General features: G+C 42.8%; 1 protein-coding gene and 3 non-coding genes across 4 annotated transcripts in view; all 4 read right to left on the reverse strand.

Annotated features, from left to right (window-relative positions):
* UBC (ubiquitin C) overlaps window positions 1-14,243 on the reverse strand; it is a 246,704-nt gene that overhangs the window by 135,860 nt on the left and 96,601 nt on the right.
* Window positions 2,040-2,111, reverse strand: TRNAD-GUC (transfer RNA aspartic acid (anticodon GUC)). Its single transcript has one exon. It is a non-coding gene; the product is annotated as a tRNA-Asp (tRNA).
* Window positions 5,654-5,725, reverse strand: TRNAD-GUC (transfer RNA aspartic acid (anticodon GUC)). The gene has a single exon. It is a non-coding gene; the product is annotated as a tRNA-Asp (tRNA).
* Window positions 9,266-9,337, reverse strand: TRNAD-GUC (transfer RNA aspartic acid (anticodon GUC)). The gene has a single exon. It is a non-coding gene; the product is annotated as a tRNA-Asp (tRNA).

Below are 14,243 nucleotides of genomic sequence, written 5' to 3' on the forward strand. Positions count from 1 at the left end.
TGATGGGGAACTGAAGACAGATAGACATAGGGAAGGGGAAGAGGCCTGCTGTAGAAATGTAGAGGCATTAGGGGTGGACTGAGTCTGCTGCAGAGCCACAATGGGGATAAGGCTGCTGTTGAGCCAAAGATGGCATGATGAGTTTGCTGTTTTTACACAAGGGAGTGATGAGGCTGCTGGAGACAGACAGGGGGATGAAGCAGTTGGAGAAATGCAGGGGAATGAGATTACTGGATAGACACATGGGTGGATAAGGCTACAGATGTTGTGGCTGGAAAGACACAGGGGGAAGAAGGTGGCCTAGGAGGCAGGATTTTAGAAAAATCCTGGGAGCAGGATGCTGGATTGACAGGTTGCATGTGGCCAGAAAGACACAGGGGGCAGGAGGTGACAAGGAGCACAAGGCTGGCATAACACAGGATAGGGTGTGACTGGAGGGGACACAGGAAGCATGGGGCTTGAGGGGACACAGTGAGTAGGAGACTGGATGGGACACAGTGGAAAGGTGGCTGGATTGACAAGAGGCATGTGGCTGGAAACACATGGGGGCAGGATGTGACTCAGGGGACATAAGGCTTGAATGACACAGGAAGCATGTGCAGAGGGAACACAGGGAGCACAAGACTGAAATGGACATGGGGAAAGGAGGATTGAGGGGTCACAGAGAAAATGAGGCATGAGTGACATGGGGCATGTTGCTGGAAAGAAAGAGGGGCCAGGAGGTTACCTGGGGCACAAGTCTGGAATGACAGAGGTGGGCACTTGGCTGTAAAATCACAGGGTGCAGGAGGTGACGTAGGGGTCACAAGGCAGAAGTATTACAGGATACATGTGACGTGGACACAGGGAGCATGAGGCTGGCAGATATATGGGTTAGGAGGTGACACACAGGGGGTACAACACTGGTTAAACCTCTGTTGTATGACGATGAAATTGGTTATATTTCTGCACAATCACATCTTTTAGGCCATAGAATTTCCTATATTAACATTGAATACCAACTGAAGACACCATCTGCCCAGGGAGGATCAATTTCTTCAGATGTACCCCATTTAAGAGAACCCGCCATATAGGTCATGTCTATATTTATTTAGTATACAAAGAAAACTGTATAGTTTTATTTTTTAAGCAAAGCTGCAAAAGGACTTGTTGCCCCATGCTCTAATTGGTCTAGATCCTGCCCTAGGAACATTTTTGGGTGCTTGCCAATGGTATGTAAATGAAAAGCTTGTTAAAAATAAAAATCAATTCTACTAAACATTGTAAAATTAAATGTGGGTGTTAAGGACCCACATCAGAGTGTATACATAGCGTTCAGCCTATCTTGTTTTTCTCATTGAGGTAGGCTAAAACTTTACAAGAAGATTGCTTCAGAAGTCACATGACCAATACTGTCATTGAGAATGGGGCACAACAATGTGTTTTTTCAAGGCTAGGAATGTCAAAACAACTCTGGACATTGTTTTGTGATGCCCTAGACATTGTATGCACTTTTCCTTCCAAAGGTGTCATACAGCAATGGGCCAACCTCCCTGCCTCTATTCTATTTAGACATGTAAAAAAATTAAGTATGTGTAACTCTACACAAAATGCCAAATCCTTCTGATTTATTCCATAGCCATATATAGACAAGAAAGAGTTACACAAGTACATTATTCCAGTTGGTACATTTTGTTTGTATGTATATATATGCTGTTCCAGTTCCACGGATTTGTGTGTTTTGATTTGCACAATTCCATTTCTGGTAATTTTTTATTCTTTTATCCATGTCATACCATTTTTATCATATATTTTTTCCGAAGTATCTAAATTGGAATATTGGAGAAATAAAAGAAATAGCTATAGAAGTATATTATTACAGTTGGTACATTTTGTTTTCTATACATGCTATTCTATTTGAATGGATTTGTGTGTTGTTTTTAAAGTACACAACTTTATTTAGGATAGTTTTCTGTTGATTTTTATGCATGTTATAACATGTTGATCATTTAGTTTTTCATTGTGTTAAATTGGAATATTGGAGAAATAAAAATTGCAGCCTCCCCGTCGGGGAATTGAACCCCGGTCTCCCGCGTGACAGGCGGGGATACTCACCACTATACTAACGAGGATCAGCTGTGTGAAAAGGCTGCCAGTCCAGCACAAAAGAGTGATTTTCTTATGTGTATAGTAAGAATCGTAATGATTTACATGGATAATAAAAATTATTGAAATCATTGATAGATCATTTTGTTGGTCTAAATTTCACAAGATGCCAAATCCATGATGATTCTTGTGCATCATGTGCTAGGTCACAATCTTACAGAATTTGCCCAAACTATCATTTTCTTATCCATGCCTGATAATACATGGACTGAGATTTTCCAGGATTTTACAGTTAATTTGCCAGAGTTTATAGGTATTTCTATGATTTAGGTTATGGTGTGACCATTTCAGTAAAATGGCTCATTTTGTTCCTTTTTCTCAGTAACCATCAATTTGAGAATTAGCTCATTTATTTACCAGTCATGCTATAAGATTATATGGATTAACAGGGAATATTGACTTTGTTAGATGGACACAGGTATCTCCAAATTCTAGAAAGTGTATTGCAATCAGTTTGATACCAGATGCTACAGTTTTCTTCAGTTTCCATCCAACAGGTAGACAATGTCAACCAAATTTTGGAACATTATATAAAGTAGTATACATCAGAGAATCAATTGGGTTTAGGAGAATATTTGCCTCATGCTGAGTTTACCTATAATTACATGTGCCAATTATGCATTGGGTCTTTATCTTTTATTTCTATTTACAGAAGACATTAATAATTGCTGTTATTTTTCTATAATTATGAAGCTTCATTGTCTATTTAGGTAATCAAGAGCTTTTAGAAAGCCAACATAAATATAGCAAAACCCATAACCCCTCTGAAAAAGTAGATAATAAAAATTTGCTTAAAAATTTGTTGAATGTCTTTAATCTATTATATTAGAGACAAAGGCTAGCTCTAAAGCCTTTATAGCTGATATAGTCCTGAGGAATATTCAGGAGCGACTAAAGAGGTGGGCTGACAGGGCCATTGCCCAGACTGCTGTAACCTGGAAGGGTGCAGATGCAATCAAATCGGCATCTCAGCCTTATGCATGGTTCCACCTCCCAGGCCCAGCAATAAGGGGGTCTGGTGCCTGCTTTGCTGTAGAAATCACCAGGCCACAGGCACTAAGAGGAGAAGGAATCATAAAAACATATAAAGTTAGGAACATAGAATATGATGGCATATCTTCTTGTCACCTGGTGAGAAAACATGCATGACATTTTAATGTCACTCACAGCATTGGAGGGCAGCAGACTGAGCAGAACAGAAAAGCCACACAGAGAAGAGGCATGGCACTGCAGGCAGAAGCCCAAGAAGGTAGGTTTGTGGCAAGCTGGGGCTGGAGTGACACAATGCGTGCTGCAGTGACAAGATGGTGGGGAACCAGAGAGACACAGGAGAGCTGGATTGGCACATGGGGGCTGGAGTGGGACAGCGGAGGGGCTGGAGCTGGAGTGAGATGTTAGAGACTAGATTGACATGAAGGATCTGGAGTTACAGGTGGAAGAGAACTGGAGTGGTATAGGGAAGCTGGAGTGATGGGGAACTGAAGACAGATAGACATAGGGAAGGGGAAGAGGCCTGCTGTAGAAATGTAGAGGCATTAGGGGTGGACTGAGTCTGCTGCAGAGCCACAATGGGGATAAGGCTGCTGTTGAGCCAAAGATGGCATGATGAGTTTGCTGTTTTTACACAAGGGAGTGATGAGGCTGCTGGAGACAGACAGGGGGATGAAGCAGTTGGAGAAATGCAGGGGAATGAGATTACTGGATAGACACATGGGTGGATAAGGCTACAGATGTTGTGGCTGGAAAGACACAGGGGGAAGAAGGTGGCCTAGGAGGCAGGATTTTAGAAAAATCCTGGGAGCAGGATGCTGGATTGACAGGTTGCATGTGGCCAGAAAGACACAGGGGTCAGGAGGTGACAAGGAGCACAAGGCTGGCATAACACAGGATAGGGTGTGACTGGAGGGGACACAGGAAGCATGGGGCTTGAGGGGACACAGTGAGTAGGAGACTGGATGGGACACAGTGGAAAGGTGGCTGGATTGACAAGAGGCATGTGGCTGGAAACACATGGGGGCAGGATGTGACTCAGGGGACATAAGGCTTGAATGACACAGGAAGCATGTGCAGAGGGAACACAGGGAGCACAAGACTGAAATGGACATGGGGAAAGGAGGATTGAGGGGTCACAGAGAAAATGAGGCATGAGTGACATGGGGCATGTTGCTGGAAAGAAAGAGGGGCCAGGAGGTTACCTGGGGCACAAGTCTGGAATGACAGAGGTGGGCACTTGGCTGTAAAATCACAGGGTGCAGGAGGTGACGTAGGGGTCACAAGGCAGAAGTATTACAGGATACATGTGACGTGGACACAGGGAGCATGAGGCTGGCAGATATATGGGTTAGGAGGTGACACACAGGGGGTACAACACTGGTTAAACCTCTGTTGTATGACGATGAAATTGGTTATATTTCTGCACAATCACATCTTTTAGGCCATAGAATTTCCTATATTAACATTGAATACCAACTGAAGACACCATCTGCCCAGGGAGGATCAATTTCTTCAGATGTACCCCATTTAAGAGAACCCGCCATATAGGTCATGTCTATATTTATTTAGTATACAAAGAAAACTGTATAGTTTTATTTTTTAAGCAAAGCTGCAAAAGGACTTGTTGCCCCATGCTCTAATTGGTCTAGATCCTGCCCTAGGAACATTTTTGGGTGCTTGCCAATGGTATGTAAATGAAAAGCTTGTTAAAAAATAAAAATCAATTCTACTAAACATTGTAAAATTAAATGTGGGTGTTAAGGACCCACATCAGAGTGTATGCATAGCGTTCAGCCTATCTTGTTTTTCTCATTGAGGTAGGCTAAAACTTTACAAGAAGATTGCTTCAGAAGTCACATGACCAATACTGTCATTGAGAATGGGGCACATCAATGTGTTTTTTCAAGGCTAGGAATGTCAAAACAACTCTGGACATTGTTTTGTGATGCCCTAGACATTGTATGCACTTTTCCTTCCAAAGGTGTCATACAGCAATGGGCCAACCTCCCTGCCTCTATTCTATTTAGACATGTAAAAAAATTAAGTATGTGTAACTCTACACAAAATGCCAAATCCTTCTGATTTATTCCATAGCCATATATAGACAAGAAAGAGTTACACAAGTACATTATTCCAGTTGGTACATTTTGTTTGTATGTATATATATGCTGTTCCAGTTCCACGGATTTGTGTGTTTTGATTTGCACAATTCCATTTCTGGTAATTTTTTATTCTTTTATCCATGTCATACCATTTTTATCATATATTTTTTCCGAAGTATCTAAATTGGAATATTGGAGAAATAAAAGAAATAGCTATAGAAGTATATTATTACAGTTGGTACATTTTGTTTTCTATACATGCTATACTATTTGAATGGATTTGTGTGTTGTTTTTAAAGTACACAACTTTATTTAGGATAGTTTTCTGTTGATTTTTATGCATGTTATAACATGTTGATCATTTAGTTTTTCATTGTGTTAAATTGGAATATTGGAGAAATAAAAATTGCAGCCTCCCCGTCGGGGAATTGAACCCCGGTCTCCCGCGTGACAGGCGGGGATACTCACCACTATACTAACGAGGATCAGCTGTGTGAAAAGGCTGCCAGTCCAGCACAAAAGAGTGATTTTCTTATGTGTATAGTAAGAATCGTAATGATTTACATGGATAATAAAAATTATTGAAATCATTGATAGATCATTTTGTTGGTCTAAATTTCACAAGATGCCAAATCCATGATGATTCTTGTGCATCATGTGCTAGGTCACAATCTTACAGAATTTGCCCAAACTATCATTTTCTTATCCATGCCTGATAATACATGGACTGAGATTTTCCAGGATTTTACTGTTAATTTGCCAGAGTTTATAGGTATTTCTATGATTTAGGTTATGGTGTGACCATTTCAGTAAAATGGCTCATTTTGTTCCTTTTTCTCAGTAACCATCAATTTGAGAATTAGCTCATTTATTTACCAGTCATGCTATAAGATTATATGGATTAACAGGGAATATTGACTTTGTTAGATGGACACAGGTATCTCCAAATTCTAGAAAGTGTATTGCAATCAGTTTGATACCAGATGCTACAGTTTTCTTCAGTTTCCATCCAACAGGTAGACAATGTCAACCAAATTTTGGAACATTATATAAAGTAGTATACATCAGAGAATCAATTGGGTTTAGGAGAATATTTGCCTCATGCTGAGTTTACCTATAATTACATGTGCCAATTATGCATTGGGTCTTTATCTTTTATTTCTATTTACAGAAGACATTAATAATTGCTGTTATTTTTCTATAATTATGAAGCTTCATTGTCTATTTAGGTAATCAAGAGCTTTTAGAAAGCCAACATAAATATAGCAAAACCCATAACCCCTCTGAAAAAGTAGATAATAAAAATTTGCTTAAAAATTTGTTGAATGTCTTTAATCTATTATATTAGAGACAAAGGCTAGCTCTAAAGCCTTTATAGCTGATATAGTCCTGAGGAATATTCAGGAGCGACTAAAGAGGTGGGCTGACAGGGCCATTGCCCAGACTGCTGTAACCTGGAAGGGTGCAGATGCAATCAAATCGGCATCTCAGCCTTATGCATGGTTCCACCTCCCAGGCCCAGCAATAAGGGGGTCTGGTGCCTGCTTTGCTGTAGAAATCAACAGGCCACAGGCACTAAGAGGAGAAGGAATCATAAAAACATATAAAGTTAGGAACATAGAATATGATGGCATATCTTCTTGTCACCTGGTGAGAAAACATGCATGACATTTTAATGTCACTCACAGCATTGGAGGGCAGCAGACTGAGCAGAACAGAAAAGCCACACAGAGAAGAGGCATGGCACTGCAGGCAGAAGCCCAAGAAGGTAGGTTTGTGGCAAGCTGGGGCTGGAGTGACACAATGCGTGCTGCAGTGACAAGATGGTGGGGAACCAGAGAGACACAGGAGAGCTGGATTGGCACATGGGGGCTGGAGTGGGATAGCGGAGGGGCTGGAGCTGGAGTGAGATGTTAGAGACTAGATTGACATGAAGGATCTGGAGTTACAGGTGGAAGAGAACTGGAGTGGTATAGGGAAGCTGGAGTGATGGGGAACTGAAGACAGATAGACATAGGGAAGGGGAAGAGGCCTGCTGTAGAAATGTAGAGGCATTAGGGGTGGACTGAGTCTGCTGCAGAACCACAATGGGGATAAGGCTGCTGTTGAGCCAAAGATGGCATGATGAGTTTGCTGTTTTTACACAAGGGAGTGATGAGGCTGCTGGAGACAGACAGGGGGATGAAGCAGTTGGAGAAATGCAGGGGAATGAGATTACTGGATAGACACATGGGTGGATAAGGCTACAGATGTTGTGGCTGGAAAGACACAGGGGGAAGAAGGTGGCCTAGGAGGCAGGATTTTAGAAAAATCCTGGGAGCAGGATGCTGGATTGACAGGTTGCATGTGGCCAGAAAGACACAGGGGGCAGGAGGTGACAAGGAGCACAAGGCTGGCATAACACAGGATAGGGTGTGACTGGAGGGGACACAGGAAGCATGGGGCTTGAGGGGACACAGTGAGTAGGAGACTGGATGGGACACAGTGGAAAGGTGGCTGGATTGACAAGAGGCATGTGGCTGGAAACACATGGGTGCAGGATGTGACTCAGGGGACATAAGGCTTGAATGACACAGGAAGCATGTGCAGAGGGAACACAGGGAGCACAAGACTGAAATGGACATGGGGAAAGGAGGATTGAGGGGTCACAGAGAAAATGAGGCATGAGTGACATGGGGCATGTTGCTGGAAAGAAAGGGGCCAGGAGGTTACCTGGGGCACAAGTCTGGAATGACAGAGGTGGGCACTTGGCTGTAAAATCACAGGGTGCAGGAGGTGACATAGGGGTCACAAGGCAGAAGTATTACAGGATGCATGTGACGTGGACACAGGGAGCATGAGGCTGGCAGATATATGGGGTAGGAGGTGACACACAGGGGGTACAACACTGGTTAAACCTCTGTTGTATGACGATGAAATTGGTTATATTTCTGCACAATTACATCTTTTAGGCCATAGAATTTCCTATATTAACATTGAATACCAACTGAAGACACCATCTGCCCAGGGAGGATCAATTTCTTCAGATGTACCCCATTTAAGAGAACCCGCCATATAGGTCATGTCTATATTTATTTAGTATACAAAGAAAACTGTATAGTTTTATTTTTTAAGCAAAGCTGCAAAAGGACTTGTTGTCCCATGCTCTAACTGGTCTAGATCCTGCCCTAGGAACATTTTTGGGTGCTTGCCAATGGTATGTAAATGAAAAGCTTGTTAAAAAATAAAAATCAATTCTACTAAACATTGTAAAATTAAATGTGGGTGTTAAGGACCCACATCAGAGTGTATGCATAGCGTTCAGCCTATCTTGTTTTTGTCATTGAGGTAGGCTAAAACTTTACAAGAAGATTGCTTCAGAAGTCACATGACCAATACTGTCATTGAGACTGGGGCACATCAATGTGTTTTTTCAAGGCTAGGAATGTCAAAACAACTCTGGACATTGTTTTGTGATGCCCTAGACATTGTATGCACTTTTCCTTCCAAAGGTGTCATACAGCAATGGGCCAACCTCCCTGCCTCTATTCTATTTAGACATGTAAAAAAATTAAGTATGTGTAACTCTGCACAAAATGCCAAATCCTTCTGATTTATTCCATAGCCATATATAGACAAGAAAGAGTTACACAAGTACATTATTCCAGTTGGTACATTTTGTTTGTATGTATATATATGCTGTTCCAGTTCCACGGATTTGTGTGTTTTGATTTGCACAATTCCATTTCTGGTAATTTTTTATTCTTTTATCCATGTCATACCATTTTTATCATATATTTTTTCTGAAGTATCTAAATTGGAATATTGGAGAAATAAAAGAAATAGCTATAGAAGTATATTATTACAGTTGGTACATTTTGTTTTCTATACATGCTATTCTATTTGAATGGATTTGTGTGTTGTTTTTAAAGTACACAACTTTATTTAGGATAGTTTTCTGTTGATTTTTATGCATGTTATAACATGTTGATCATTTAGTTTTTCATTGTGTTAAATTGGAATATTGGAGAAATAAAATTTGCAGCCTCCCCGTCGGGGAATTGAACCCCGGTCTCCCGCGTGACAGGCGGGGATACTCACCACTATACTAACGAGGATCAGCTGTGTGAAAAGGCTGCCAGTCCAGCACAAAAGAGTGATTTTCTTATGTGTATAGTAAGAATCGTAATGATTTACATGGATAATAAAAATTATTGAAATCATTGATAGATCATTTTGTTGGTCTAAATTTCACAAGATGCCAAATCCATGTTGATTCTTGTGCATCATGTGCTAGGTCACAATCTTACAGAATTTGCCCAAACTATCATTTTCTTATCCATGCCTGATAATACATGGACTGAGATTTTCCAGGATTTTACAGTTAATTTGCCAGAGTTTATAGGTATTTCTATGATTTAGGTTATGGTGTGACCATTTCAGTAAAATGGCTCATTTTGTTCCTTTTTCTCAGTAACCATCAATTTGAGAATTAGCTCATTTATTTACCAGTCATGCTATAAGATTATATGGATTAACAGGGAATATTGACTTTGTTAGATGGACACAGGTATCTCCAAATTCTAGAAAGTGTATTGCAATCAGTTTGATACCAGATGCTACAGTTTTCTTCAGTTTCCATCCAACAGGTAGACAATGTCAACCAAATTTTGGAACATTATATACAGTAGTATACATCAGAGAATCAATTGGGTTTAGGAGAATATTTGCCTCATGCTGAGTTTACCTATAATTACATGTGCTAATTATGCATTGGGTCTTTATCTTTTATTTCTATTTACAGAAGACATTAATAATTGCTGTTATTTTTCTATAATTATGAAGCTTCATTGTCTATTTAGGTAATCAAGAGCTTTTAGAAAGCCAACATAAATATAGCAAAACCCATAACCCCTCTGAAGAAGTAGATAATAAAAAATTGCTTAAAAATTTGTTGAATGTCTTTAATCTATTATATTAGAGACAAAGGCTAGCTCTAAAGCCTTTATAGCTGATATAGTCCTGAGGAATATTCAGGAGCGACTAAAGAGGTGGGCTGACAGGGCCATTGCCCAGACTGCTGTAACCTGGAAGGGTGCAGATGCAATCAAATCGGCATCTCAGCCTTATGCATGGTTCCACCTCCCAGGCCCAGCAATAAGGGGGTCTGGTGCCTGCTTTGCTGTAGAAATCACCAGGCCACAGGCACTAAGAGGAGAAGGAATCATAAAAACATATAAAGTTAGGAACATAGAATATGATGGCATATCTTCTTGTCACCTGGTGAGAAAACATGCATGACATTTTAATGTCACTCACAGCATTGGAGGGCAGCAGACTGAGCAGAACAGAAAAGCCACACAGAAGAGGCATGGCACTGCAGGCAGAAGCCCAAGAAGGTAGGTTTGTGGCAAGCTGGGGCTGGAGTGACACAATGCGTGCTGCAGTGACAAGATGGTGGGGAACCAGAGTGACACAGGAGAGCTGGATTGGCACATGGGGGCTGGAGTGGGACAGCGGAGGGGCTGGAGCTGGAGTGAGATGTTGGAGACTAGATTGACATGAAGGATCTGGAGTTACAGGTGGAAGAGAACTGGAGTGGTATAGGGAAGCTGGAGTGATGGGGAACTGAAGACAGATAGACATAGGGAAGGGGAAGAGGCCTGCTGTAGAAATGTAGAGGCATTAGGGGTGGACTGAGTCTGCTGCAGAGCCACAATGGGGATAAGGCTGCTGTTGAGCCAAAGATGGCATGATGAGTTTGCTGTTTTTACACAAGGGAGTGATGAGGCTGCTGGAGACAGACAGGGGGATGAAGCAGTTGGAGAAATGCAGGGGAATGAGATTACTGGATAGACACATGGGTGGATAAGGCTACAGATGTTGTGGCTGGAAAGACACAGGGGGAAGAAGGTGGCCTAGGAGGCAGGATTTTAGAAAAATCCTGGGAGCAGGATGCTGGATTGACAGGTTGCATGTGGCCAGAAAGACACAGGGGGCAGGAGGTGACAAGGAGCACAAGGCTGGCATAACACAGGATAGGGTGTGACTGGAGGGGACACAGGAAGCATGGGGCTTGAGGGGACACAGTGAGTAGGAGACTGGATGGGACACAGTGGAAAGGTGGCTGGATTGACAAGAGGCATGTGGCTGGAAACACATGGGTGCAGGATGTGACTCAGGGGACATAAGGCTTGAATGACACAGGAAGCATGTGCAGAGGGAACACAGGGAGCACAAGACTGAAATGGACATGGGGAAAGGAGGATTGAGGGGTCACAGAGAAAATGAGGCATGAGTGACATGGGGCATGTTGCTGGAAAGAAAGAGGGGCCAGGAGGTTACCTGGGGCACAAGTCTGGAATGACAGAGGTGGGCACTTGGCTGTAAAATCACAGGGTGCAGGAGGTGACGTAGGGGTCACAAGGCAGAAGTATTACAGGATACATGTGACGTGGACACAGGGAGCATGAGGCTGGCAGATATATGGGTTAGGAGGTGACACACAGGGGGTACAACACTGGTTAAACCTCTGTTGTATGACGATGAAATTGGTTATATTTCTGCACAATCACATCTTTTAGGCCATAGAATTTCCTATATTAACATTGAATACCAACTGAAGACACCATCTGCCCAGGGAGGATCAATTTCTTCAGATGTACCCCATTTAAGAGAACCCGCCATATAGGTCATGTCTATATTTATTTAGTATACAAAGAAAACTGTATAGTTTTATTTTTTAAGCAAAGCTGCAAAAGGACTTGTTGCCCCATGCTCTAATTGGTCTAGATCCTGCCCTAGGAACATTTTTGGGTGCTTGCCAATGGTATGTAAATGAAAAGCTTGTTAAAAAATAAAAATCAATTCTACTAAACATTGTAAAATTAAATGTGGGTGTTAAGGACCCACATCAGAGTGTATGCATAGCGTTCAGCCTATCTTGTTTTTCTCATTGAGGTAGGCTAAAACTTTACAAGAAGATTGCTTCAGAAGTCACATGACCAATACTGTCATTGAGAATGGGGCACATCAATGTGTTTTCTCTATCGTCCTAAGTGGATGCTGGGGTTCCTGAAAGGACCATGGGGAATAGCGGCTCCGCAGGAGACAGGGCACAAAAAAGTAAAGCTTTTACCAGATCAGGTGGTGTGCACTGGCTCCTCCCCCTATGACCCTCCTCCAGACTCCAGTTAGATTTTGTGCCCGAACGAGAAGGGTGCAATCTAGGTGGCTCTCCTAAAGAGCTGCTTAGAGAAAGTTTAGCTTAGGTTTTTTACTTTACAGTGAGTCCTGCTGGCAACAGGATCACTGCAACGAGGGACTTAGGGGAGAAGTAGTGAACTCACCTGCGTGCAGAGTGGATTTGCTGCTTGGCTACTGGACACTAGCTCCAGAGGGACGATCACAGGTACAGCCTGGATGGTCACCGGAGCCGCGCCGCCGGCCCCCTTGCAGACGCTGAAGAGAGAAGAGGTCCAAAATCGGCGGCTGAAGACTCCTGAGTCTTCATAAAGGTAGCGCACAGCACTGCAGCTGTGCGCCATTTTCCTCTCAGCACACTTCACACAACAGTCACTGAGGGTGCAGAGCGCTGGGGGGGGCGCTCTGAGAGGCAAATAAAAACCTTATTAGAGGCAAAAAATACCTCACATATAGCCCACAGAGGCTATATGGAGATATTTAACCCCTGCCTAACTTCAAAAATAGCGGGAGACGAGCCCGCCGTAAAAGGGGCGGGGCCTATCTCCTCAGCACACAGCGCCATTTTCTCTCACAGAAAAGCTGGAGAGAAGGCTCCCAGGCTCTCCCCTGCACTGCACTACAGAAACAGGGTTAAAACAGAGAGGGGGGGCACTGATTTTGGCGATATTGTATATATATAAAAGATGCTATAAGGGAGAAACACTTATATAAGGTTGTCCCTATATAATTATAGCGTTTTTGGTGTGTGCTGGCAGACTCTCCCTCTGTCTCCCCAAAGGGCTAGTGGGTCCTGTCCTCTGTCAGAGCATTCCCGGTGTGTGTGCTGTGTGTCGGTACGTGTGTGTCGACATGTATGAGGACGATGTTGGTGAGGAGGCGGAGAAATTGCCTGTAATGGTGATGTCACTCTCTAGGGAGTCGACACCGGAATGGATGGCTTATTTAGAGAATTACGTGAGAATGTCAACACGCTGCAAGGTCGGTTGACGACATGAGACGGCCGACAATCTATTAGGACCGGTCCAGGCGTCTCAGAAACACCGTCAGGGGTTTTAAAAACGCCCATTTACCTCAGTCGGTCGACACAGACACAGACACGGACACTGAATACAGTGTCGACGGTGAATAAACAAACGTATTTCTCATTAGGGCCACACGTTAAGGGCAATGAAGGAGGTGTTACGTGTTTCTGATACTACAAGTACCACAAGAAAGGGTATTATGTGGGAGTGAAAAAAAAACTACCTGTAGTTTTTCATGAATCAGATAAAATAAAATGAAGTGTGTGATGATGCGTAGGGTTACCCCGATAGCAAATATTGGCGTTATACCCTTTCCCGCCAGAAATTAGGGTACGTTGGGAAACACCCCTTAGGGTGATAAGGCGCTCACACGCTTATCAAGTGGCGTTACCGTCTCCAGATACGGCCGCCCTCAAGGAGCCAGCTGATAGGAAGCTGGAAAAATATCCTAAAAAGTATATACACACATACGGTGGTTATACTGCGACCAGCGATCGCCATCAGCCTGGAGATGCAGTGCTGGGTTGGCTTGGTCGGATTCCCTGACTGAAAATATTTTATTCATGTAGAGCATTTAATAGGATGCATTCTATATATATGTATGTGAGATGCACAGAGGGATATTTGCTCTCTGGCATCAAGATAAGTGCGTTGTCCATATCTCCCAGAAGATGTCAGGGACACGACAGTGGTCAGGTGATACAGATCCCATACGGCAGATGGAAGTATTGCTGTATAAAGGGAAGGAGTTATTTGGGGGTCGGTCCATCGGACCTGGGGACCACAGCAACAGCTG

Source organism: Pseudophryne corroboree, chromosome 1 (assembly GCF_028390025.1).
Source record: "Pseudophryne corroboree isolate aPseCor3 chromosome 1, aPseCor3.hap2, whole genome shotgun sequence".
Classification (NCBI taxonomy): Eukaryota; Metazoa; Chordata; class Amphibia; order Anura; family Myobatrachidae; genus Pseudophryne; species Pseudophryne corroboree.